Source organism: Lemur catta, chromosome 7 (genome assembly GCF_020740605.2).
Source record: "Lemur catta isolate mLemCat1 chromosome 7, mLemCat1.pri, whole genome shotgun sequence".
NCBI classification, from domain to species: domain Eukaryota; kingdom Metazoa; phylum Chordata; class Mammalia; order Primates; family Lemuridae; genus Lemur; species Lemur catta.
Window position 1 is genome coordinate 42577443 of NC_059134.1, and position 26655 is coordinate 42604097.

Genomic DNA, 26655 nt, shown 5'->3' on the forward strand with positions numbered 1-26655 from the left:
ACAGGAGAGAGAGAAAGGAGGAGGGAATGTATAGCATATGGTGAACATTTTTTTATCACGTGGGATCTAAACTGCGTCCTCATCCTGGGTTGTCTGATGGGACACAAAGCTACATTCAACAATTCTTGAATTGCATGTTGCAGGATGGGCCAACCACATTCGCCCTCTGGACTTACGTGGGAGACAGAAACACTGACACTAGGGCCTACAAAATGGGAATTGAGTAGAAAGAAAATACAGGGCTATCGTTTACTCAGAAAGAATCATTACATTCTAGAGAAAGCTGAACTACCTGAAAGAGTCCGTGCTCACTGCTTTAATAAAGTAAATATTCAAAGGCAAAGGTGCAGTATGCTCCATATTTAAAAGGATTTATGGCATGAAACTTACGATGGTTCATATAAGCTATTTTATAATTCTGTGCCCTTATTTTTATGTGTAGGCATTTAGATGGAAACTTCCTCAGATGTTTCTAACCTGTTCTATTAATAACAAAATAAGTCATAATGGTCATAATTGATTACTGACCACTTACTACAATTCAGGCACCAGGCTAAACTGTTTATGTGTATTATCTTGTTTAACCAATCCATGTATGATCCCTCTGAGGAACGTATCCTTATATCTGTTTTTCAGATACGAAAGCAAACATCACGCTCAGCCATATGACATGCCTCACCCAGACTGGTGGTGGTTACAGTTCGCAGGAGCCAGAGGCTTCTGCCCCCAGCTGTTGGCTCCCAAAGCTTCTGACTCCGAGCAGTACATAGCAGGCCTGGGGCAGGCAGAACCTAAAATCTGTTGTGGGATTCTCTCATGTCCTTATAATTGGTTAGAGGACCCTGATGTGGCCACTCTAAACTGCCTATCCCAATATATTTGAAGAGAGAAAAGGGCAAAATAAAATCAAATCACAATACAGAAATGAAGACTGCCAGGACTGAGAGGTGTTAAAAGGATGAGTAGGATTTGGACAGGGAGAGAGTAAGGGAAATGGATGTTCACAGGGGAGGGAAATGAAGGCAGAGTGTGTAGCCATTTGGGAACCTGGCCTGGCATTGTCCACTGAAGCTGTCAACGCTAAGCTCATGAACCTGAGTGTTGCCACAGCCCTTTCCTGTAAGGTGATTAAATAAGTTAAATTTCTACTCTAGAAAATACAGGTGTAAAATGGCTAAGTGTGAATAAAACCCACATCGTCCATGGTAATTCTCAACAACAGCTTTCACCTATAAGTGACACCACAAAGGACTGGTAAAGGACCGAAAGGCAGGATACATTCAGGACAAGCCACCCGAAGTCCCTCCACGCATCCTCCTCGCTGGCTGAGTAGGTCTACACAGTTCTTGGACGTTTGTGCTGCAGGGTTATTTCTAGATTCAGGTATCTTGTCAAGCACCATGCTCAGACATTAAACGGCCCACAGAAGACTGGACAGGCCAGGTAGGTTAGAGATGAGAGAGAAAAATAGAGAAATAGAGAAACAGCGAGGCGATACTGATTTTTCACAACCATGTTGTAGTGCTATTTTTTTTTTTTTTGTTGTTGTGCAGGAAGGAGACCACTTTTATTGCTTGTCTGGACAGACGCCCAGAGTGGATGACGGGGCAGGAGGGGCTGGGCGCCTGTCCCCGACAATAAAGGTGCCCTCAGCAGATGTGGGCCATGTCGCCGAGGAAGGGTGTCTTCCTGCAGCCAGTGCGCAGCTGGTCCATCCCGAGAGGTGCCTCGTGTTGCAGGGGTGTGCGGCGCGGGTGGAAGGTGAAGTCCACGCGGTAGTTGAGCAGGCCGCTGAGGGAGGCCCTGTAGAGGTCGGAGAAGCGCACGGGGCGCCTGGAGAAGTAGGTGGGGCTGTGGAAGGTGCGGAAGATGCTCCCAAACTGGGCGTGGAACAGCGCCTTGGTGGGGCACCTCAGCTCCGGCCGCTCCCTCGCCCGGGCAGCCAGCACCCGCCTCGACTCCGCGTCCTGCCAGGTCTGCACGCGCTCCGGCAGCCCCGTGAGCGCCACGGCCACGGCAGCGAGCGCAGGTCCTGCTCCGCGTCGACGATGCGGATCTCGCGCTCCAGCTCAGGGATGATGGCGCCTGGGCGCCGGCCGTGCCGCAGCATGCGATCCGCCAGGTCACTGTAGACGTGGTCTCCGAAGTAGAGCACACGGGGCCCACGCCACTCTGTCCAGCGCAGGAGGTCAGACAGGTCTCCTTGCCGATAGATCTTGCCCTTTTCCAGGCGGGTGACACGGTCCCACTGCAGTGAGCCCATCTCGTGCAGTTTTCTGAAAGGCTTGCGCCGGTCAGCGAAAAAGCTGGGCTTGTCCGCCCGGACGATGACCACATCGAAGAGCTGGCGCAGGTCGGGACCCACCATGTGCCGCGTCCCCTTGTCCACAAAGCGGAAAGGACTGCTGGTGATGAGGAACAGCTGTTTCCCACGGGCCACCAGGCGGCTCAGGACAGCAAACGTTTCGTCACCTCTCAGGATGCACTTCTCTACGTCCTGCTCAATCCGCTGGCACATGAGGCCCTTCACGTGCACATCTCGAATGGCGTCTGTCGCGTCCTTGCAGAGCTGTGCTTGGTCAGACTCCAGGTCCACCACACAGGACAGCAGTGTCGTCTAGGGCAGTGAGAAGATGTCCACGAACTGCTTGATGGAGGCGCCCTTGCCACAGAAGCCACTCATCTGTACAGTGGGATGTGCTGGGTGCCCCCATATAGGTCGATCACCTCCTCGTCTGGCACAGGCTGGAGGCCCCTGTAGACTGTCCCCAGCTGCACATAGTGGAAGGCGTCAATCTTCTTCAGAAGGCTCTTCTGAATGTCGTAGTGGAGGCCACGGATGGCAAAGCTGGGGTGGTAGTCGTACTTCCGAATCCCCTCTGGGTACTCGTAGTGCCCAATTAGGATGTCACGGGCAGCACTGAAGGTCTCGGGGTGCAGCGCATCTGCATACTGGGCCAGCGTGCAGTGGTAGTCGAAGCCGTAGACCTCAACATCGCGCAGGCTGATGTCATTGTTGGCGTAGATGGCTGCCGGGTTCAGGAGACTGCAGACCTCGGGGGGCAGAAGGTTGTGCACCAGTCTCCGCATGTCCTGGTAGCAGGCCCACAGGCGCGGAGCTGGGAGTGCCGGGGCAGTGGGCGCCGGGACCCGGGGGGCCGCAGCCAGCGCAGGAGGGCGAGGTCCAGGCGGCTCGCGGCCCGCCCTGGCCTCCGCCAAGCAGCCAGCGCCGAGCGGCCACCGCAGTGTAGGCAACTTCATCTGTAGTTCTCTGAGTATGCATGATCCTTACAGTATAATTTATTAGACTTAGAGAAAGCAGGCTCAGTTGCTCCGTAACATAAGGAGAAGGACACTTTCTGAGACTCTTGCTCTACAGTGGCAGATACTAAGTCTGAAGCCCCTGAGATCCTAAGAAAGTGTTAAGGTCATTAACCCCCTATCCATTAGGCATTTACTGATTTGCATATTAGGGAAGGCCTGGATGACTGATTCCTGAGCAAGAGGGGATTTAGTCTTGAAGTCACCCTGGCTTAATACATCTGTGTCTGTGCCTCTAGCTATTAGCATTAACACACTTCTGGTATTATATTAATAATAACTAATTTATGAATTAACCTGGAGAAATGTGGGTACATGGGGAATGAAATGTTCTGATTATGCTTGTAGGCATGAGATTTGCACCTTCTCAATTAGACATGGCTGTTGTCAGACTAGTAGAGGGTCTAAGAGGTTAATAATAAATCAGTGAACAAGTACCATTATAGTCTGAAACACGACCAAGATCACCATCAGACCAATCATCACTGGGTTCCTTTAAAGGACGTTGGAATTTCAAAAGAAGGGATTAACAGGTATTGGAAATCAGGTATGCTCAACACAACTGATCACTTTTCACTTACTCCTTCATGTTCACAACCCAGAAAAGCAAAATTCACATCAGAATGTCTCCATAACTTTTGAAAACTATGCTGTGAAGTGTGCTGGCAAGTGTCCAATTTAATTGTAAAATACAGCGGGTCCAAACGTGTAGGAAGACGTGGAAGGAACCACATTTCAGAACTCGTATTCATTCAGATTTAAATACGGCACAACATAGTTTAATTCACTTAGAGGTAAATAGAGAATCAGAGAGATGCGATCAAAACTGGCAATCGTGATGGAATACATTGGAAATCTTAGCTAAGGCAAGCTGATGTGAGAACAAGAGTAAAGAATGCCCCTCTGACTACTGCATTTGGGTCAAGATCATGTTCAACAGATCATGGAAAGACATATGAGTTCAGGGTTATGTATATTCTTGCATATACATGCCTATTTGCTCTCCGTATTATTTAATGTAGCTTAAATTTAACATGCAAAAATAGTCACCCCATCAACCAGTCCAATGAGCACTTCTCAACCTTTCTGAAAGGCATTATACAGAATTCTATTTATTGCAAAGTGAATTCAATAAAATCCATATGGAGAGATTCATATTTCCATGTTAATCCACCCTAGAATATGCAAAAGACATAACATGAAGTACATGAACTTCCCAAACCTCAACAGTACCTGTCACCTGAAGGAGGGATATAAAGTATATTAAGGTAAAAAAGGTAATATTCAAACAACATGCAGCTTTTGCTGAGAGTCCAATTTACTTCCAGGAACTCCATATGCCTGACATACTGGTTCGTTTATTTTAAAAACAAAAGCCTCCTCTATAATGAGGGGATGTCATTATCCAGAATATGATAGAGTCAGAATCATTTCCATAGTATATAAAATACATATTCAGAGCTCAGCAAGGAAAGATAAACTCCATTATTCACAGTTATCTTGCTCTTGTTTTCTTGGATGATTTGCCTAACTACATGGAGGCGAACACTAACAAAATACCTATAGCTCTTAATGTATGTTCACGCCAGCCTTTAGATTACTTGGCTACTTAGTGAAAATGAAGATTGTGTTGCTATTTGCCAAGCCCTTCTGTGAGGAGGGCATCTGTGACTTCAGTGGCATTAACGACAGAGATATCCTATAGTTATTAGTCTTAGTAATGATTCATTGCAAAAGTGAGAGAATTTAATCTTTTCAGCAAGATAGAAGGCATGTTATGTTGTCTTTACTTTGTTAGCGAAACAAATGGTATAAAAACAGGATGCATTCTTCCTGACCCCTGATGCATCTCTATTCTGAGCCATCCTCTCTTCCAAGACAACAGGACAACAGGTCTGGATTCCTGTAAATCAGATCTGGGTGCTCTGAAAAGAAGGGATATGCATGAAGTCTGGTCTTTCTTCTTTTTTTTTAAGACAGAATCTCACTCTGTTGTCCAGGCTAGAGTGCCGTGGCGTCAGCCTAGCTCACAGCAACCTCAAACTCCCGGGCTCAAGTGATCGTGCTGCCTCAGCCTCCTGAGTAGCTGGGACTATAGGCATGTGCCACCATGCCCGGCTAATTTTTTTCTCTATATATTTTTAGTTGTCCAGGTCATTTCTTTCTATTTTTAGTAGAGACGGGGGTCTCACTTTTGCTCAGGCTGGTCTCGAACTCCTGACCTCAAGCGATCCTCCCACGTTGGCCTCCCAGAGTGCTAGGATTACAGGCGTGAGCCACTGCGCCTGGCCTGGTCTTGCTTCTTAAACCATTATCAATAGAACATTGGTTTTTCAATCATTCCTTCTCTCCTTTCCACCACCCCTCAACAGGATATCAGCTTCGTTGGCAGGGGGGCTGTCTTTTCTTTTTTGTGCACCTTCATACCTCCCTTGTCACTTTGATCCTGACTCTCACAGCCTAATGTCTGGCACTGCATATTTGCTCAGTAAAGGTCTGCTGTCACTGAATGAGTGATTCTTGGAATGACGACAGTCAGCAATGGGCGAGATGGAGGAGGATGGAGGAACCAGTCTGAGAAGATGTGAGTGGTTTGGCACAGGTTGAGTATGCAGTGATGGCCAGATGTCCAAGCGAGAGGATACACAAGACCACCACTGAAGGTGTGGGCGATATTGATATTTGTAGCCAAGATAATTGTATTTAGGATTTGCCAATAAGTAATTTGAAGAATGAGGCTACCAATGAGAAGGACACCACTGGATTGTCATCGTGTTTGACAGAGACAGGCTTACTGAGCAGTCCAGTCTAGCAGCACCATCCAAACGAAAGGAAGAGTCCTGAAGCTTGAAGCCCAGGAACACGCAGTCTTCAGTAAGTTCTAAACTGTGCTACTCAATAGAAAGCCCAACAGCTGTTATGAATCTTGCTGACCTTATTATTTTTTTATAACACATTGATTTATCCTTTATTGTTGGATCTTTGTTTCTCAGAGACCAGTAAATGCCCCAAAATGTTTTTGAGAGCTGCTAAAACTCACTGCCCAACAGTTAGGATGATCTAATTTGTCTAAATTCTGCCATGCCTGTCCCTGAGGCAGTAAGTCCTTTGAGATACCATGACTGAAAGGAATCGTAATTTCTGAAGGACGCTGACTGAAATGTAGATTACGGATAAGGTAATGACAAGTCTCTGATTTACAGAAGGAAGAGTCCCTGATATAACAGCCTCAACTTTTTTTTCTGCCCAATCACATATCATGGCCAAAGTCAAAGGATGCCTTTGTATCTTTTAAGAATAGAGGGCTCTCTGTAGGAACTGCTTACATCTGTTTCTAAGGCTTTGTTACTGAACACCCAGTGACCCAATATGCTTTCCCTAAAGAAATTACAGCCACTTCACATTGAAATATTTATTTTGAGTTATAAGACAGAACACTTTTCTCCTATGCTTTAATCTTTCCTTAACACAAAAGACTGTAAGTATTTAAGTCACTCCAGTTACATCAAAAGAGAATAATCAGTTTCCGTTCAGTGTTAGCTGAGTTAAACAGCAGCTCTGTTTCTAGAAAGATAATAATGTCAAAAATCAGAGAGAAAACAGCAGGCATTCTGGGGAATTTAACTGTTGAACAAATGGCTAGAAGGTGCTTCAAAGTCAATTTCAATAATTTTTTAAAAATTACACCCTGAGTTAAAGCCTAAGAACTCTTCATCTCTCTATATAATTAAAACATAATGCTGAGGAACTCATCAGACAATGATTCCTGATACTTTAATAATAAAGTAGAATGCCCTTATGCTATGGCTTATTATTAAATACATTTGAATGTACTAGAGATTAAATCAATTCCAACGGAAAACTACAGCATACAGTAAAAGCCTGGCTTAACAAACTGTTCTATAAAATGCATTCCTCAAAAATCAGTTACGTGAAAATGTCTTGCTGAAAATTTGTCTTAAATATTCTATGGGAGAGTAGGTCAGAATGACAGGGAGAAAATAATCTCAGCATCATGGTACGCTCATGAATGCAACAACATGATGTTGGCAGAGGCATAGAGGAGTAGCACAGGATTGCTCCGTCGTCATGTGGTCTTTCCTCTGTGTGTGCTCAGGGAGGGAGGGAGAGGAGGGGGAGAGAGAGAGAGCTCTCTGGTGTCTCTTCCTATAAGGACTCTAATCCTATTGTATCAGGGGCCTATCCCTGTGACCTTACTTAACCTTAGTTACTTCCTCAGAGGCCCCATCTCCAAATATAGCCATGCTGGGGGCTAAGGCTTTAGTATATGAATTTTGGGGAAGCACAAATATTCAGTCCACAGCAGTGTTCATCTCATTCTTGCACTGTGCCCGTCTACTCCTAGATGGTACTCATTTATTCCTGCACTGCCCTGAATCCCAGGTCCACAGAACGTACATGACTAGGCCCAGCTGAGGAGATCCTGCAGAGAATCTCATTACCTCTGCTTGATGAGGCCCTACGAGAAGCCCTGTGCTCTACTTTCTGGAGTAGATGAGCAGTAATCATGATCCAAGGATTAGAAAATGAAATTTCTGGGAAGCAGGAATTACACAGCTAAGAGAAGATGGAGGTGACTTAATAATCTGCAATACAGGAGGAGATATTATACACAGAATCCTGACTAGCTATTCCTTACTGCTACTAGGGGCCAGTTAGGAGAAAATAGGATTAAGCTACAACACTGACAGCGATTTGTGTAAGATACAATGGATAGACTCCCTGACAATATAAGTTTGTCTACTGACCATGAGGATTTAGAGAGAGGGAAACAGATTATAAAAGGGGAATTTGGGTTCCCAAGAGTTAGAATGAATAGACTCGGGTCCAAAATGGCCAGAAGAAATACTGGTAGGTCAGAAATTAAACACTGAGTCTGTCATACTAGTCCTTGTCTAGGGCTCTGGTGTGTTTGAAATGCCACATGTTTAAGACCTTACTGTGGGAATCTCTGCATTTCTGAATCTGTTCTGGGCTGTGTAGGATGGCTGTGGTCAAGAAGACAGCTACTTATAACACAATCTTCTAGAGAGGAATGGACAGAGAGGCCTCATTTCCTCGTCCTAAGGACTGAAAAGTTATGTGCACATCATAATCAGCACTTGCTCATGCATAAGTCTCTGCTTTCGTACAAGCTCCTTGAGAGAAGGAACTGTTCATTTAATGTCTATATCCACAGCACTTAGCACAGTACTCAGGACATAGAGGCAATGGACAAATTGATATTTCTATCCTGGAGTAAACATAGTGACATGTACAGGCAGGAGATTAACTCAACTGAAGACACGCTCAATTGTACTTTCTCTGTTAACCTCACTCATTGAAGATCACTTTGGAAAAACACTACTGGAAAGGAGTTCAATAGTGATCAGACTCATATTTATCAAGTTATGTATTTCTCCTTCCATCCTTTGCCTCCAAGATCAAGAAGTGGCAGAGTGAGCAAGAGCATGGTTTGCTGATCAATGACTGTTTAAAAAGAGCAGCTCATTGCCTTTCATCCTTACGCCCAAAAGTAGAGTTCACAGGGACATTATACTAATTTTTCGGATGTTTGCAAACAAAAGAATGTTCTTAATGTCACTCTCTGACAATATATTTGTCTTATGTTGGCCTGGAAAACATAACCATCACATTTTTTGTTATCTAGAGACACCCATAGGAAAAGAAATTGGCTGCCTGAGCTCACGTGGAACTAGAACTCCCTTCTATCAAGGCTGGTAAAGCTCTGTCCTCTGTATTAAAATCTGCTGACCCATGAGGAATTAAAAACCCCTCAACAGCAGTCTTCTTATAAATGAAGAGTTTCTTTTGTTTGTCAAGCCACTTATGCATAAATAAACAGAGTTGGTGACATGACATTTAGTAAACCCACCCATGTGTCATAAAGCATTAGAGAATGAAAGAAAATGAAGAACCAGGGACATACAACTTATCAAATAAATACAGTAAACTGTAAAACCATGACTGCAGTTAATTATTACCAAAAAAACATAGCAGGTACAAAATGAAGACAAAAGTGTTGGGAACAAGAATAGGTGGCGATGACCCATAGAACATGAGACACTTTGTGAGAGGCAGTGACAGTCATTCGTGCTCCAGGACAAGTGCTTCTCCAAAGATGGAGGAGTGAAGAGAGGCACTTCCTTTCTGACCTAAGGCCCAGAATAGGAATTAACCTCTAATTACACATCCACAGTGAAAGAGGGGAGAACAAATTTGCAGGCTAGGAGCATAGACCCCATCAATGCCTCTCTGCCTCCAGCCACTGAACCTACAGCACATGGAACTTCCCTTAGGACACTGGTCAGGCACTGAGTTTTACACAGGAATTTGCATGCAGCCCTGTCTTGTGTGCCCTCTCGTGTACCGCTGAATAGGAGCTGGCCCCGAGGAGGCCTCACCTCCTGCCTGCAGAATTGAAGGGACTCCCTAACCTTCAGGAGTAGTCAGGCTGAGTTTAATAAATGCTTTCTGAAACCGATTTTCAGGAGCTGATTACCCAGTTGTTGCCTGGCTCCATACAGCTCCTTCTCCAGTAACCCGCCTGCCTCTTGGCCATGTTGCTGCTCATTAGTGCCTTTCATAAATGCATACTGGGAAGGAAGGGGATGTGAAATTCAAATGACTGCCGGTTTGACAGTAGGAAAAGACATAAAAAAAAAATACTGACTGTCTCCAGATTCTTATATTTTCTGTAGATTTAAATTATCTATATCGTGCCTGGTCTTCATTAGCATGGATAGGCAAGGTCTTGCTAGAATGGCTATATTTACTGCATGGCAGTGAACTAGCCCACAAGTCTTCACAGATGTTCTGTGTTGATGATCTTTCATAAAGAGTGGCTGAAGCAAAGAAAAATACTGCAAGTATAATCCTAAAAACAGTAACTGTAAACACAGGCTTTCAAATGTCACCTATCACCCATGGCTACACTAAGAACCACTTATTTGAGCAGATATATTTCCTCCAAGAAACTATTTACTACAAATGCTCTCTATACATGATGCAGCTATCCAGCAAAGGGCCAGAAAAACTGACAGGCTCTACAGAGGGAGATGCAGAGTCAGAGAGAAGCTCAGTGGTTTCCATGATGTCAGAGAGGGAGACAGCAGCTCTCCATTCTCCCAAGTCACTGGCTGATTGGACAAGCGCTTGTTGCCCTGAGCTATGCTTTCTGTCTGTGTACGGTATACTGAGAAAAAAAAAAAAAGGAATGACAGGTTTTAATTTCTCAATGCCATTTATTCTAGCAAATAGTTCTACTTTTTAAAAGCTCCTAGAGGGAGATGTGAGACTCATTGAGGAGAATGCCATGGGGACCTTTTGTGGCAGTGAAGACCCAAACCACCCTGAGAATGCCCACAATTCATCACTCATGTGCATAGGTCAGGGGAGAATGTGCGAGTCTGAGTAACTCATTGTAAAGTTGGGATTCGTGGCAACCAAACTAGAGAAAGTTCACTTTAAAACAAAATAGCCAGCTCTCTCGGTGTGAGAGAAGATTCCAGCTGACCTAGTCTAGTGCTGAAGACCTGAAGGAGGGAAATAAATTGCAAAATTCTCTATTTAATACCAACATGGATTTGGCTGCTGGCAGTTTGGGTTTTAAACACGGTAGCCCTCAAGCTCATTATTTTATATGTCTGATCTGTAAGTAAGAATGTCCAAGGAAGCTGTGTGCTGGATGGTTCACGCTTTCATTTATCCAACTCTATTGATCACCTGCCAGGCATTCAGCTAGATGCTGATAATACAGCATGAAGAAGCCATATTTTCCAACTTCATGGAGTTAACCATCCAGTACGGGTGGCAAGAACACAAATTACTGCTAGATATCTGGAAGAAGACTGTCACAGGGGGTGATGAAGGTCTGAAGCTGGGACACAAAGGAGAAAACATATTCAAGAAATATTTAAGAGAAAAACTGGAAGGTTTTGGAAATTGTTTAATGTTGGAGGTGAGAAAAAGTTTTTAGCTTGGTTGACAGTGAGATCACTACTGGGGGAAAAACATGCTGTGGAAGGTTTAGAGAGGAAGACAATAGGTTCAGTTCTGGACAAGCTGAACCTAAGGAGCTTAGAGGGTCTCTAGTCACATATACCCAGCACACAGAGATACCTATGAATCTGAAGCTTAGGTAAGAGATGGTCAAAGTTGCAGGCATATGTGGGTGTCATCAACATGTGATAGTTAAGTCATAAGAATAGATGACATTGCTAAGAATCTGTAGGGAAATAAGATTAGAGGACTGAGCATGGTATCCTGGGGAAAACCAACATTTAAGGGGTAGGATGACGAATTGGAATCCACAAAGGACACCAAGAAGAAATTGTCAAAGAGGCTGGGAGGACAATTGGGAGAGCAAAATGTCACAGGTGTCAAGAGGGAGAGAATTCCAAAGTGGGAGTGGCCAGCCACATCCAGTATCCCACAGTGGATCCACGTGGCATTGCATTCAGCAGTTAGGAAGGACCCTGGGAATCTCTGAAAAGCATTTTCACCACAAGAGAGGAACAGAAGCCAGATGAGTGATTAGGAAGAAAGGAAATAAGAAGTGAATATAGACGAGTGTCCGATACATGACAGAACATCAGAATCACCCGTGGAGCTTGCTTAAAAACAGAGATCTGGGCCACACTCTGAATCTTCTGAATCAAAACCTCCGTATGGGAACTTTCAGAGCTATGGGAACTATGAATCTTTTTTTAACAGGTTCTCCTCGTGATTCTGATATTCAGATTGGTTGGGAATAATAGACTACTCTTTCAAGACACTTGGCACAAAATGGAAAGAGAGAGCTAGAGCAGGATTCTGATTTAGATGGTGGCAAGAAGCAGGATGAGATGAAGATGGGGCAGATTTATAGGTTGGCATTGAAGAAGAGGAAGGAGAAGTTATGGTGTGAAGAGAGAAGACGCAGAAGATCCCGCAGATGTTAACTGCTTAGCACATAGTAAGAACGCAATAAAACGTCACTCCTCTCTCCTTTCATTTTTTCTCTTTAGCAGAATGTGATTTCTAGCTTAGTTGTGAATAATTGAGTTCTCCCATTGCTACTGTATCGTGATTCATTTCCAGTTACACTGGTTAATAAAGAATGATCAGCTTGTAGGGGAAGATCTGGGTAGATGCTATAAATTAATTGGCCCTGCTACAGAGTGCTGCAGGTTTAGGTGGTATCTTGTGTAAGAAAAGTTGTACATCCCTCTTTCTCTTGTCACAATTTTAATCCTGAATGACTGAGAAGCCAGGCTGTCTAAGAGAAGAACATAAATTCTACTAAATTATGAAAAGAAAGCCTGATACACTTTTCCCTTCAAAAAGTCTGATAGAATCGTTTTAAGGAAGAAATTCCCTGCAGTGTGCGTGTATGTGTGCATGTGTGTACATGTGTGTGGGCGTGGGTATGCATCCTTCCTGTTTCAGAAGACATGGGTGCTAAGTCACCACCTTAAATAATAGCCCCACACACATGACACCGTAATAGTCTCCACAGCAACTGTCAATGACATTACAAACCTGCCTGGGACTTAATGCCAAGGATAAGCAAAAAGACAAGAGTGGACAATCTCCTAAGCAACAAATGCACTTTTTCCATGGAAACACCACCTTTTGGAAAAGAAAAGGAAACATAGATAATAGACACAGGTACACAATAGCTCCTAAATATAGCATTTCACTAAGCACTCTGTCAATTGCAATTTAAAGACTATTCAACCTATGAGAATAATCACTGGAAGAAAAGCTTCCTCCAGTTTAATGTTTTAAGAGAGGAGGGCAGAGGCATTTTTCTTGAAGTCAGTCATCATATATCATCACAGCTGCCCACAATAGAGGGCAAATGTGAATGGAGTGAAATATATTAGTAAGCTTTCAGGTTTGCTCCATTTTAAGAAAATACCACAGAAGCCAAACTTAATAAACCAGATAAATTATGAGTAGGCAATTAGCATTCTAAAAAGCCCCTTATCAGGAGAATCAAGCAAGATTCCTTTGAAATAGCAAGCTCCCCTAGTGAACAGAAGATAAAAATTTACATTCCAAGAGTTATTTAAACAACGATTTCAGGGAATATCTGCTAAACATGCCAATGAGTCAATGCACTCATTACCTCAGATATTCAGGGAATATCTGCTAAACATGCCAATGAGTCAATGCACTCATTACCTGGTGGTATAGCCAAGGCCCATTGTTGGTGGCCCGCTGTGGTCAGATACTCTGCTAGGCGTTAGGCACCCAGCATCTGAACTATGTGTACAACCACCCAGTGAGGAAGACTGTATTGAACTGGGTGACAAATGAGGAAATGGTGGCTGGGGGGATAAACATTCCTTAGGTCACGCAGTAGGTGTCAAGCTAGGATTCAGACCTATCTCCCGACTCTAAAGCCCGGTGCTCCTTTTGTGGGCTCTGTCACCTCTATGCACAGCCTTGCTCACTGACAAAGCTGTTCATATCATACCTCTTCCTGTAATCCTCTCATGACTAATGTCAACTCATCCTTATAATGCCGTCACCCTATTTATCAATGGCATGCACATTTTGCTCTCTACACTATAATCACCGACTGTTAGAGGAAGCGGAGACTTCAAAAGAACCTCTGCAAGTATCTCATTTGATTGCTGAGGAAACTGAAGTCCAAAGCGAGCACCTTCCTTTTACAGAAGTGAGACTGGAAGCATAGTCACCTCCTGGTTCTCAAGCCTCAGCTTCTCCCCACCTCTCATCCTTTATGGCCTTATCCTTGCTATTTATTTATACATTATTTTCCTAAGGGGGCATCTCTGTCCTCTCTCCTCTCCCCTCTCTCTGCCCCCATCCAACTTTAAATTCCAGGAGATTTAGGATTTAAAAGTTTAAATCCCAGGGAACACTTTCACAAAAGACTCCTTTGCATCCTGTGAACTGTTAAATAAAGACCTTCAGAGGAAGCAGCTGCCTTTTCCCATCCTTCCCCTGCCCATCACAAAGTCATACCTCCTCAGATTGCATTTATCTTCTCTGATGCAATAGAACCTTCACCTATGAATCAAACCATCGACCTTATTTGCTCATAGAGGGACACTGAAATCACTGCTCTGTGTCTTCCTCACTAACCTTTATACAAAGAAGTCTCTCTTTTATTAATGGGTGACGAACATCCATTAATGTTAACATGAGTTACGCGTATATCAAAGAAGACCCCAATGATTCGACAACATTTAATTTTCTCTAAAGGCCTTTTAAAAAGTAACACATCTGTAGATTACCCATAACTAATAAATGGGGACTTGTAGGCTGATTAAAATTCACAGGGTGAGAAAGTGTATGCCTATTTCAACAATGTTGCAGCTTCATTAATAACATTCACTCATTTTTTCTTAGGGATATCTCTGGGCACATTAAAAGTGTAGTTGTATCAAATGGCTCTTACTGAGATGGAGAGCATTAGAGATCAGGTTCACTCCGTAGCAGCACAAGCGCCATGCATAGTTCATGAGCAGTGAAATAAGCAAGGCTAATAGCTGGCAGATCCAACAGAGCAGAGGATTATCTGCCCTGACAGCCCTGTGACAGCCATCCCAGGCCTTCCTTAACTCTTTGTTGGTTGAGGAAGAAAATCCAAACCTCTTCACAATCATGCTAGCTTCTCATGAACACTGTCTTCATTTCCCCATCAAGACAAAGTTCTAGAACTACTCCCCCATTCATTCTGGAGACACCTTACTATCTTCTCAGATATGACAATTGGACCACAAAAGGACCCATGCGAATATCAGAAATAGAAGCCACTGAGCCTTTTTATAAATGAACTCACTAAGCAAAGCAAAGCATCAGGTTATTTTTTTGAAGGAAAAAAATAGAGATATGCCATGTAAATTTCAAACTCCCTTTTTCTTAATCTAAAAAAAAAATTGTTCTGCTTAGCTAAAAAAATGATACATTAAATTCTTTTTCTGACCTCTCTAGCCTAAAAAAGTCCCAGGGGTAATTTCTCTAAATTCCCTGGGAATTTAATCAGGCTACTAAATTAAATGTCAGCTGTTGAAACTATCATCTCAATTGTCTTTCTTTAAAATTAACTTTCTTGGAGTCTAAAGCTTCTGCACAGCCAAAGAAACAGTCATGAGAGTAAACAGACAACCTACAGAATGGGAAAAAATTTTTGCATACTACACATCAGATAAAGGACTGATAACAAGAATCTATTTGGAACTCAGGAAAATCAGTAAGAAAAAAATCAAACAACCCTATCAAAAAGTGGGCAAAGGACATGAATAGAAATTTTTCAAAAGAAGATATAAAAATGGCTAACAAACGTATGAAAAAATGTTCAATATCTCTAATCATCAGGGAAATGCAAATCAAAACCACAATGAGATATCACTTAACTCCAGTGAGAATGGCCTTTATCAAAAAGTCCCAAAACAATACATGTTGGCGTGGATGCGGAAAGACAGGAACACTCATACACTGCTGTTGGGACTGCAAACTTGTGCAACCCCGGTAGAAAACAATATGGAGATACCTTAAACAGATTCAAGTAGACCTACCATTTGATCCAGCAATCCCATTATTGGGCATCTACCCAGAAGAACAAAAGTCATTCTATAAAAAAGACACCTGCACCCGAATGTTTATAGCAGCACAATTCACAATTGCAAAGATGTGGAAACAACCCAAATGCCCATCAATTCATGAATGGATTAGTAAAGCGTGGTATATGTATACCATGGAATACTACTCAGCTATAAGAAATAACGGTGATATGGCATCTCTTTGTTTCTCCTGGAGAGAGTTGGAACCCATTCTGTTAAGTAAAGTATCCCCAAAATGGAAAAATAAGCACCACATGTACTCACCAGCAAACTGGTTTCCCTGATCATCACCTAAGTGCACATTTGGGAATAACACCAATTGGGTATCGGACAGAGGTGGGGGCTGGGGGGAAGGGATGCGTGTATACCCACTTGATGAGTGTGATGCTCACTGTCTGGGGAATGGACACACTTGAACTTCTGACTGGGGGGGATGGGGGGAGGGGATGGGTACATACCTACGTGATGAGTGTGATGAGCACTGTCTAGGGAATGGACACGCTTGAAGCTCAGACTCAGGGGTTGGGGGGTATGGGCAATATATATAACCTGAACTTTTGTACCCCCATAATGAGCTGAAATAAAAAAAAGTAAAAATAAAAATAACTCTCAATAATAATAATTTAGGCAAATATAATTCTAGTAACTTTCTTAAATTGGGGAGAAAAACAACCTTAGATAAATCTAAAGTCAAGCTTTGGGGCTGCTCCAGGGACTATAATAAAAGGAGTTTTCCAGAGTAATACTTGGTCCTTTTCCAAACCTCAGGCATCTTCCAGCTAATCCTCCATTAGGATGTCATTTGTTTGGTTCACTTCAAAGCTCTGGCTACTTTCTCGCATTTTTCTGAAAACAAAGAGTTATCTGTGGAAATCATTTTGTCAGGCAATTTGGCAAGTCACTTACAATACTCATTAATTTCAGTACTTTAATTAAACCCAGGAAGTCCCTCTGCCCAATGTGATTCTCCCTCTCTGGGTCACAATTCATCTTTGCCTTCAACAGGAGGACCCAATGTTTCAAAGTGACAAAAGAGAGGAATCATAGGCCTGGAGTTAGCTAAGTGTGTCTCAAGATTTGGCCACTATTGACTATCTGGCTAAAATAGTTTTCTTTTAAAGGACAGATACTTGGTTTACTGACCTGGGGGCTGACCAACTACACACCCTACCTCACCTTCACCCCACAGAGTGTCAAATGGCCATAGCCAATCACAACTTTGGGGAAAATAAAGAGTCATCAGCGTGGTGTCTGAGTATATTTAGTTGACAAATTTGACAGCAACATCTTTGCTCTCTAGGCTATTGGTCTGGGTTCTGTTGGGGGCTCCAGCTGACAATATGATTGTGGAGCACTTCTAGAGGCTGGCTTTGCTGGCCTCAGGTGTCATTCTTGGCAATGACACACACTGTTTTGGAGCGGGGGTGGGGAGTTGAAACATGGATTAATGTCATTCAAGCAGAATGTCTTCAATGCTATAGGATCTGACAGCCTGTGTATAAGCTAGACAGCCCATGGTTTCTCCACAGCCCACTCCTCTAGGCACTGTCAGAAGACTGAGCCATTAAAGCAAGATGAACACAGAAACAAAGATGCTGCCTAAGCATAATACAAAAGTCACAAAAGAAAGCCTCTTATGGGGCCATAATACTATAATATATTTAAGGGAAATGCAGCATGGGCAGCATAGCAAGAAATCAATTTCATCCTCTTCCCCCTGCATCCATCACATCATTTTTTGTGTTCTCTGTGTCTGTGAATGGCCCCACATCTACTGCAATGGGTTGAATTACATCTTATTTAAAGGTAGGATCTCTACAGAGGTTATCAAATTAAAATGAGGTCATTAGATGGTGGGCCCTAATCCAATATGACTGGTGTTCTTATAAAAAGAGAAATTTAGATACAGAGGCAGAAACACATAGAGGAAGAGAATGCAAAGAGACACGGGGAAAAGACAGCCATCTACAAGCCAAGGGGAGGACCCTTGAGCAGATCCTTCCCTCACAGCACTCAGAAGGAACCAATCCTGCTGAAGTACCAGTTTTAGATTTCTGGCCTCCAGAACTGTGTAACAGTAAATTTCTGTTGTTTAAGTCGCCCGGTTTGTGGTACTTTTTATAGCAGACCTAGCAAACTAAAACACTCACCAAGCCAGACTGATATTTCCTCTCCCTTTCAACCTGGAGCCAGTCTAGGTCCCACTGAGTCTAGCTACTTAGTATTTTCAGTCACTACTCTCTGCTTCATCATTAGACTTCAGTTCAGGCCACCACTGTCTTCCACCTGCATCACCACCAGCGGCCTGGAATTTTGCCACCTCCTAATCCTCACTATTGTCAGAGTTATCTTTCTATACTGCAAATCCATTTTCAAACACTCCAGTGCAGCCCTTCTGGCATTAGGTTAGACAAAGTGTTCTAAGCCTAAACATGCCAGGTCCTTCAGGATCTGACCCAGACAAATTTTCCTATGTTTTTATCTTATTAATTTCTCTACCCTCAAATCCACGATTCCAGCATTACTTGGCTTCCCAAATATGCCAGACATCACTCATCTCTGTGTCCATGTTCCTCTCTGCAAGGGAATGTTTTTCTCTCATTCTTCACCTGGCTTAATACTGCACAACCACAGCCAGGTGTGATCACATTCAGGGGCTCCTCTGGGAAGCTTTCCCTGACCCCAGGGTTTAGTCCCTTTCCTGAACTGCTCCCATAGTACCTGTGCGTGGCTCTGTCAAGACTTTCTATACTGCACTGCAATAGCTTCTTGCCTGTGGGCTCCTTGGAAGCAGGGGCCATGTTTTATTTGCTTTGTATCCATTTGTATTTCTATCTAGCATAGCGCTGAGCACATAGTAAGAGTTTCATACATATCTGTTGCATGGGTTAAACACTTTTAATATTTAAAAGCAGACAATACTAATTCTATACCACCTTAAATCTTAAATCTTAAAATTTAAAAAGTAATCACAGTGGCGTGGATACAGAGAGACAGGAACACTCATACACTGCTGGTGGAACTGCAAACTAGTACAACCCCTATGGGAAGCAATATGGAGATACTCTAAACAGATTCAAGTAGACCTACCATTCCATCCAGCAATCCCATTATTGGGCATCTACTCATAAGAACAAAAGACATTCTATAACAAAGATATCTGCACCTGAATGTTTATAGCAGCACAATTCACAATTGCAAAGATGTGGAAACAACCCAAATGCCCATCAATTCATGAATGGATTAGTAAAATGTGGTATATGTATACCATGGAGTATTACTCAGCTCTAAGAAATAATGGTGATACAGAATCTCTTTTGTTCTCCTAGAGAGAGTTGGAACCCATTCTATTAAGTGAAGTATCCCAAGAATGGAAAAATAAGCACCACATGTACTCACCAGCAAATTAGTTTCCCTGATCATCACCTAAGTGCACATTTGGGAATAACACCAATTGGGTATCGGACACAGATGGAGGGTGACGGGAGGGGATGGATGTATACCTACATGATGAGTGCGATGCACACTGTCTGGGGAATGGACACGCTTGAAGCTCTGACTTGGGGGGATGGGGGGGCATGGGCAATATACATAACCTGAACTTTTATAACCCCATAATAAGCTGAAGTAAGAAAAAAAAGAAAAAGAAAAGAAAAAAAGCAATCACAGTATCTAATCTTTTCCTCCTACAATTTAGTAACCTTTCTAATGCAGAAAATAAGAAATGAATTATCTTGCTTTCATACAACATCAATATGGCATATTTCCATTCTCTCTTCAGTATATATAACAAAAAACATGAGTTGACATATCCTCTGCTAATCCATGTGATTTATAGCTACGTCCTCATATCAATTCAATTCAATTCTAATGAGTAGGTATGTAGTATGAGTACTGCTGTGTGTTGTATAATAAGTAAGGCATTGAAGGGGGCAAGAAAGGGGAGTGAGGAAGACAGATGGTATGGGGAAGACGGAAAATGCTAAAATTAATAAGACAAGGTCCCTGTCTTCAGTAAGTTCACAGATCACTGGAGGAAGGATGCTTTTTTCTTCTGCAATATTTAATCAGGATTTGAGCTCATACGTGGAACTATAGAGGGACAATATGACAGAAACTTTGTGCATTCAGGTTCTTTTCTAAGTTTTTAAGACAATGTCAGGGCTGAACACCAGAGATTTCAAGAGCAAGGGGTGAAAGACATTCAAAGGCATCACTGGGGTCAGCCTCACTGTGGGAGGTGCCTTGAATCCAAACTTGCTGGGAGGCCCCTCTGGGGGATCTCATGGTCAGTGACTGATATATTGTCATGGAACCACCCAGGAACAGGGTCATAATTCTTTAAGAGGAAGCTTATTCACACAGCAGAGTCAGACATGAGGCTGATTTTGCAGCCAAGTGTCTTAACAGGGAGTCTCGGGGAAGAAGGGCATCATTTCAGGCAGAAGATTTAAACTCCTTTTTATTAACTTTTGTGGCTTCACAATGAAACTACTAGGGCTCAAATGAGAACTCTATGTGACCCTGCAATCGAAAAGCCCTCTCTCCTATCCTTTTAGCTGGTTTCCCACTACTTTTTAAGATTCCATAAAAACAGGTCATGCGTGACTTCTGATGTGTGATGTTTCAGCTAGACGGTTGATATATAAATACACACAGCATGATTGTTTCTTATCACCAAGGGAAAACCTCAGATTCTCTCTAGGAGTTGTGGCTGAGGAAGCAGCAATGATCTTACTCAACAATGATCTCACCCTCTGTCTCTCTGTCTGCCTGTGCAAACACTTGGTGTTGTATACACTCTCCTGTCTCCAAAGACTTGCTTAGCAAGGGATTAGTGAGAATATTGCTTATAATCAATAAATAATTTTTAGTAGAAAAAACAACTATATTAATAAGAGAATTAATTAACTGCATTAATCTCAGGAACTCTTTCATAATTATGTTCTACCAAATTTTTTAAGGCACTGGGGGAAAATTAACTAGGGACTAATTTAATGGTTAGGACAAGAATTCTTACTTACAATGGAGCACCTACTCAGTGAACCCCTAAAGAAGTGGACCTAATTTTAACCATGCATTAGAATTATATGGGTTGTTAAAATACAGATTCCTAAGCCACAACCAAGAGCCACTGTGCCAAAATCTGATTTTTAAACAAGCACCCTAGGGGTTTCTGATAGTTGGGTTCTGCTGACCATGGCATAATAAACAGCACTGTAAGTATTCATTGCGGTTGGTTTTTATTATAGGCACATACAATTTTAACGCCATTCTTATCAGAAGCACTGAAGCAATTCCAAGAACTGAACTTATGAATCACCTAAGGATTATGAAGAACAAGCCTCTATATTATAATAAAATAACAAGTAGAAGAACAATCATGATCATTAGTGGTAAAAGAAACAAGATGCCATGAGCTGTGTGCTGTGGAAGCTAATGATGTTGCAGCGGGTCTGAAGAAGTGAGCCGGATCATACAGGGAAGTTCATGCCAAGCTTCTTTGTGGAGCACTTGAATCTCTCCATCTCCCCAAAAGAAGTGATCTGGTTGAATGAGCTTCAGTATCTCAAGGAAGAGGATTTGGGAATGAAATATAAGCCTTAAGGATAAGCAAGAAGTGCTGGTGATTTCATCCATCTGGAAATAGTTGTTTTTCAAAGATCTTCTTAAAACTATTTTTTTTCTCTCCCCACTTTCTGTACAAGACAAAGAATTCTACTCACTCCATTTTTCTGTTTGTTTACATACTCCTGATTCTCTGATGAACCCAGAGCTCATGTTTAGGGGTTTGTTGAGTATGTACTCCATTGTAGGTAAAATTATTGTCCTAATCATTAGCCCCTAGTTAATTTCCCCCAGTGACTTGAAAAATTTGGTAGAACATAGTTATGAAAGAGTTTCGGCCCTTGTTTGATGGGAAGGAGATGTTCTGATAAAGGATAGAAGACAGAGTTAAATAGTGGAATCAAATCAGGAGGTAGTTTTCAAGATCAAGCCTTGATTTGGGATGGTGATTGCATGAACTGCATGTTTGTGACTCCTTCCCCAAATTCACATGTGGAAACCCCAATCCCAAACATCACGATATTTTAAAATGGGGCCTTAGAGAGGTAATTAGGTTATGATGGTGCCTTCATGATGCTATTAGTGCCCATATAAGAAGAGACATGAGAAAGCTTGCTTCTTCTCTCTCTGCTCTGTGCCATGTGAGGATATGATGAAAAGATAGCCATCTGCAAACCAGGAAGAGGGCTCTCATCAGATCTGCTGGCTCCTTGATCTTGGAATTGTAAGTCTCCAAAACTGTGAGAAATGTATGTTTGCTATTTCAGTCACTCAGATTGGCTAAGATGGTGATGGAAAGAACAACTAAAAAATACACCAACTAAAAGAGCCTTTGATAGAAATAAACTCAGTAGATTTAATAATCAATTAAAAATATAAATTACAAAAAAGATTTTTAAAAATAAAAGGAGAATAAGGGTGAATGAGATTATGCTGAATAAAAGAAAACAACTAAGTAAGTCTCTCTAAATAGCTTAGGAGATGGTTTAAATGAAATTTGGCTTAAAAAAAAAAAGCTAAGATTTTTGCTATAGGAAGTTACTAAGGATAACTCCATAGAACAACTATGCAAAAAAAAAAAATCAACAATAAAACAGAAGACTTGAACAACACTATAAACCAACTAGACCAAAGAGACATTTATGTATTATAATACTCCACCCAGCGGCAAAAGAATACATCCTTTTCTCAAGTGCACATGGAATATTCGTCATGATAGACCATAATGTTAGGCCATAAAACAATCCTCAATAAATTTTAAAAGACTGAAATCACAGAAAGTATGTTCTCTTACCACAGTGAAATGAAATAAAAAATCAACAGCAGAAGGAAATTGCAGAAATTGTCACATGTGTGAAAATTAAACAACATACTCAGAAATCATGAGAGAAATTAGAAATACTTTGAAATAAATGAAAATAAAATCACAACATACTAAAACTAATAGAATGCAGATAAACCAGTGCTTATAGGAAAATTTATAGCTATAAATTATTACATTAAAAAACAAAAAAATTCAAGTCGATAACCTAAACTTCTACCTTAAGAAACTGGAAAAAGAAGAGTAAACAAAACCTAAAGCAAATAGAAGGAAGAAAATAATGCAGAGAATGGTGGAAATTAATGAAATAGTAAAGAGACAGAAATCAATAAAACTAAAAGTTGTTTCTTAGAAAAGATCAACAAAATTGACAAACTTTTAACTAGAGTGAACAAGAAAAATAAGAGAGGAGATTCACATTACCAAAATCAGAAATTAAAGGGAGTATTAACCCTATAAGGATAAAAAGTATAATAGGAAATGAATAACTGTATTCCAACAAACTGAAGAACTTAGAAAAATTCCTAGGAGGAAATTACCAAAACGGATTCAAAAAGTAACAGAACATATGAACAGACATAATACAAGTACAGAGAATAAATTAATAATTAAAAACAAAACCAAAAATTTTTCCCACAAATAAGAGTCCAATCCCACATAGCTTCACTGGGGAATTGTACCAAACATTTAAAAATGAATTAATACCAATTCTTTATAAACTTTTCCAAAATACAGGAGAGAAAGGAATACTTCCCAACTCATTCTATAAAGGCACTATTATCCTGATATCAAAGTCATCATAAGAAAGAAAAACTAAAGATCAATATCTCTTATGAATATATATACAAAAGTTACCAACAAAATACCAGCAAACTGATTCTAGTAAATTATAAAAGGGGTTATATAACATGGCCAGCTTGGATTTCTCCCAGGAATACAAAGTTGGTTTAACATCTGAAAATCAGTAATATGATAACCAATTTCAACAGAATAAAGGACAAAAATACAGTACCATCCTCATAGACTCAGAAAAGGCTTGATAAAATCTAACACCCCTTCCATGATTAAAACACTAAACAAATTAGGAAATAGAAGAGGATTTCCTCAACTTGAAAAAGGGCATCTATGAAAAACCCACTAATATAGATACTTAGAGGTGAAAGGATGAATCCTTTCTTCCTAAGACCATGAACAAGACAAGGATGTATGCACTTGCCACTTTTGCTCAAATTTGTATTGGAAGTTCTAGCTAGGAAAATTGAACAAGAAAAAGAAATAAAAGGCATTCAGGTTGAAAAAGAAAAAGTAAAACTATCTCTATTTATAGATGACATGATCTTATACAGAAAACTCTAAGGAATCTAAAAAAGAACATTGGAGCTAATAATAAATGGGTTCAGCAAGGTTTCAAGGTACAAGATCAGTATAAAAAGTCATTTGTATTTATATGCACTAGCAATGAGCAATCCAAAAACAAAATCAAGAAAGCAATTCCAGATACAACAGTATAAAAAATAATGAAATCTTTAGGAATTAAGCAAATAAGTTCATGGATTGTACCCTGAAAACTATAAAACATTGTTAAAAGCAATTTAAGAAGACAAATTAATGAAAAAACACCCCATGTTCACAGATCAGAAGACTAAAGATTGTTAAGATAGCAATATTCCCTAAATTGACCTAAAGACTGAGCACAATACCTACCAAAATCTTACCTTACCTAGTTGTTAATAGAAATTAATAAGCTGATCCTAAAATTCACATGGAAATGCAAGGGACAAAATGGCCAAAACAAATAAATGGAAATATCATCAACAGAGTGAACAGACAACCTGCAGAATGAGAGAAAATATTTCCGAGCTATGCATCTTGACGGGGGACTAATATCCAGAATCTACAAGGAATTCAAACTACTCAACAACAATAAAAACCAAACAGCCCAATTAAAAAGTGGGCAAAGGACATGAAGAGACATTTTTCAAAAAAAGGTGTACAAGTGTCCAACAAGCATGTGAAAAAATGCTTGACATTTCTAATCAGAGAAATGCAAATTAAAACCACATTTAGATCTTATCTTACGCCAGTCTGAATGGCTATTATTAAGCCAAAAAATAACAGACGTTGGCGAGGATGTGAAGAATGGGAATGCTTATATACTGTTGGTGAGAATATAAATAAGTACAACCTTTATGGAAAACAAATCTCTTTGGAGATATCTCAAAGAACTAAAAATATAACTACCATTGATGTGAAATCAACCTAAGTACCCATCAATAGATGACTAGATAAATAAAATGTGGAGGGTGGCGGGTGAGTGTGTGAATACAACTCAGCCATAAAAAAAAGAAATTATGTCTTCTGTAGCAACACAAATGGAACTGGAGGCTATTATCTTAAGAAATAACTCAGAAACAGAAAGTCAAATACTGCATGTTCTCGCATATAGGTGGGAATTAAATAATGTGTACATGTGGACATAGAGTATGGAGTAATAGACACTGGAGACTCAGAAGGGTGGGAGGGTAGGAGGGGGCTAAGAAATGAGAAGTTGCTTAACAGATACAACGTACACTATTCAAGTGATGGCCACCCTAAAAGCCCAGACTTTATCAGTATGCAATATGCTCATGTAACAAAATGGCACTTATATCACCTAAATCTTTACAAATAAAAAAGGAGCCAAAACAATCTTGAAAAAGAAGAACAAAATTTGATGAGTCACTCATTCTGATTTCAAAATTTACTACAGTAAGCTATAGTATTCAGAACATTTTGGTACTAGCATTAGGATAGGCATATAGTTCAATGAAAGAGAATTGAGAGTATAGAAATAACCTTTAACATTTATGATCAACTAATTTCAACAAAGGTGCCAAGACAATTCAATGGGAATAGAATATTCTATACAATAAATAGTGCTGGGACAACCAGTTATCCACAAAAATGAATGAAGTTGGATCTCTACTTACATCATACAAAAACAAAACAAAACACCTGACTCAAAATGCATCATGGAAAGGAAGAAGTCAAGCTATCCTTATTTGCAGATGATAATGATCTTCTATATAGAGAAATCTAAAGACTCTACAAAAAAACTATTAGAACTGATAAATTCAGTAAAGTTTCAGGATACAGAATCAACATACAAAAACCAGTAGCATTTCCATATGCCAACAACAAACAATCAGAAAAAGAAACCAAGTGAGTAATCCCATTTACAACAGCTACAAACAAAATAAAATACCTAGGAGTAAACTTAGTCAAAGAAATGAAAGATACCCACAGTGAAAACTATAAAACATTGAAGAAAGAAATTGAAGAGGACACAAAAAAATGGAAAGATATTCCATGCTCCTGGATTGCAAGAATCAATATTGTTTAAATGTCCATACTACCCAAAGCAATCAACAGATTCAGTGCAATCCCCATCAAAATACCAATGGTATTCTTCACAGAAATAGAAAAAATAATCCTAAAATTTATATGGAACCACAAAAGACCCAGAATAGCCAAAGGTGTCCTAAACGAAAAGAACAAAACTAGAGGAATCACATTACCTGACTTCGGTTTATGCTACAGAGCCGTAGTAACCAAAATGGCATGGTCCTGGCATAAAAACAGACACATAGACCAGAACAGAATAGAGAACCCAGAAACAAACCCACACATCTATGATGAACCTATCTTTGACAAAGGTGCCAAGAACATACATTGGGGAAAGGACAGTCTCTTCAATAAACGATGTCGGGAAAACTGGATATCCATATGCAGAATAAAACTAGATCCTTATCTCTCACCATATGCAAAAATCAAATCAAAATGGATGAAAAACTTAAATGTAAG

The 26655-nt window shown here is 40.9% G+C and overlaps 1 protein-coding gene and 1 pseudogene across 2 annotated transcripts in view; both read right to left on the reverse strand.

Moving 5' to 3' along the window:
- The window catches only part of FAT3 (FAT atypical cadherin 3), a 489892-nt gene that overhangs the window by 233490 nt on the left and 229747 nt on the right, over window positions 1–26655 (reverse strand). The window lies entirely within an intron of this gene.
- LOC123641120 lies at window positions 1650–3105 on the reverse strand (annotated as a pseudogene).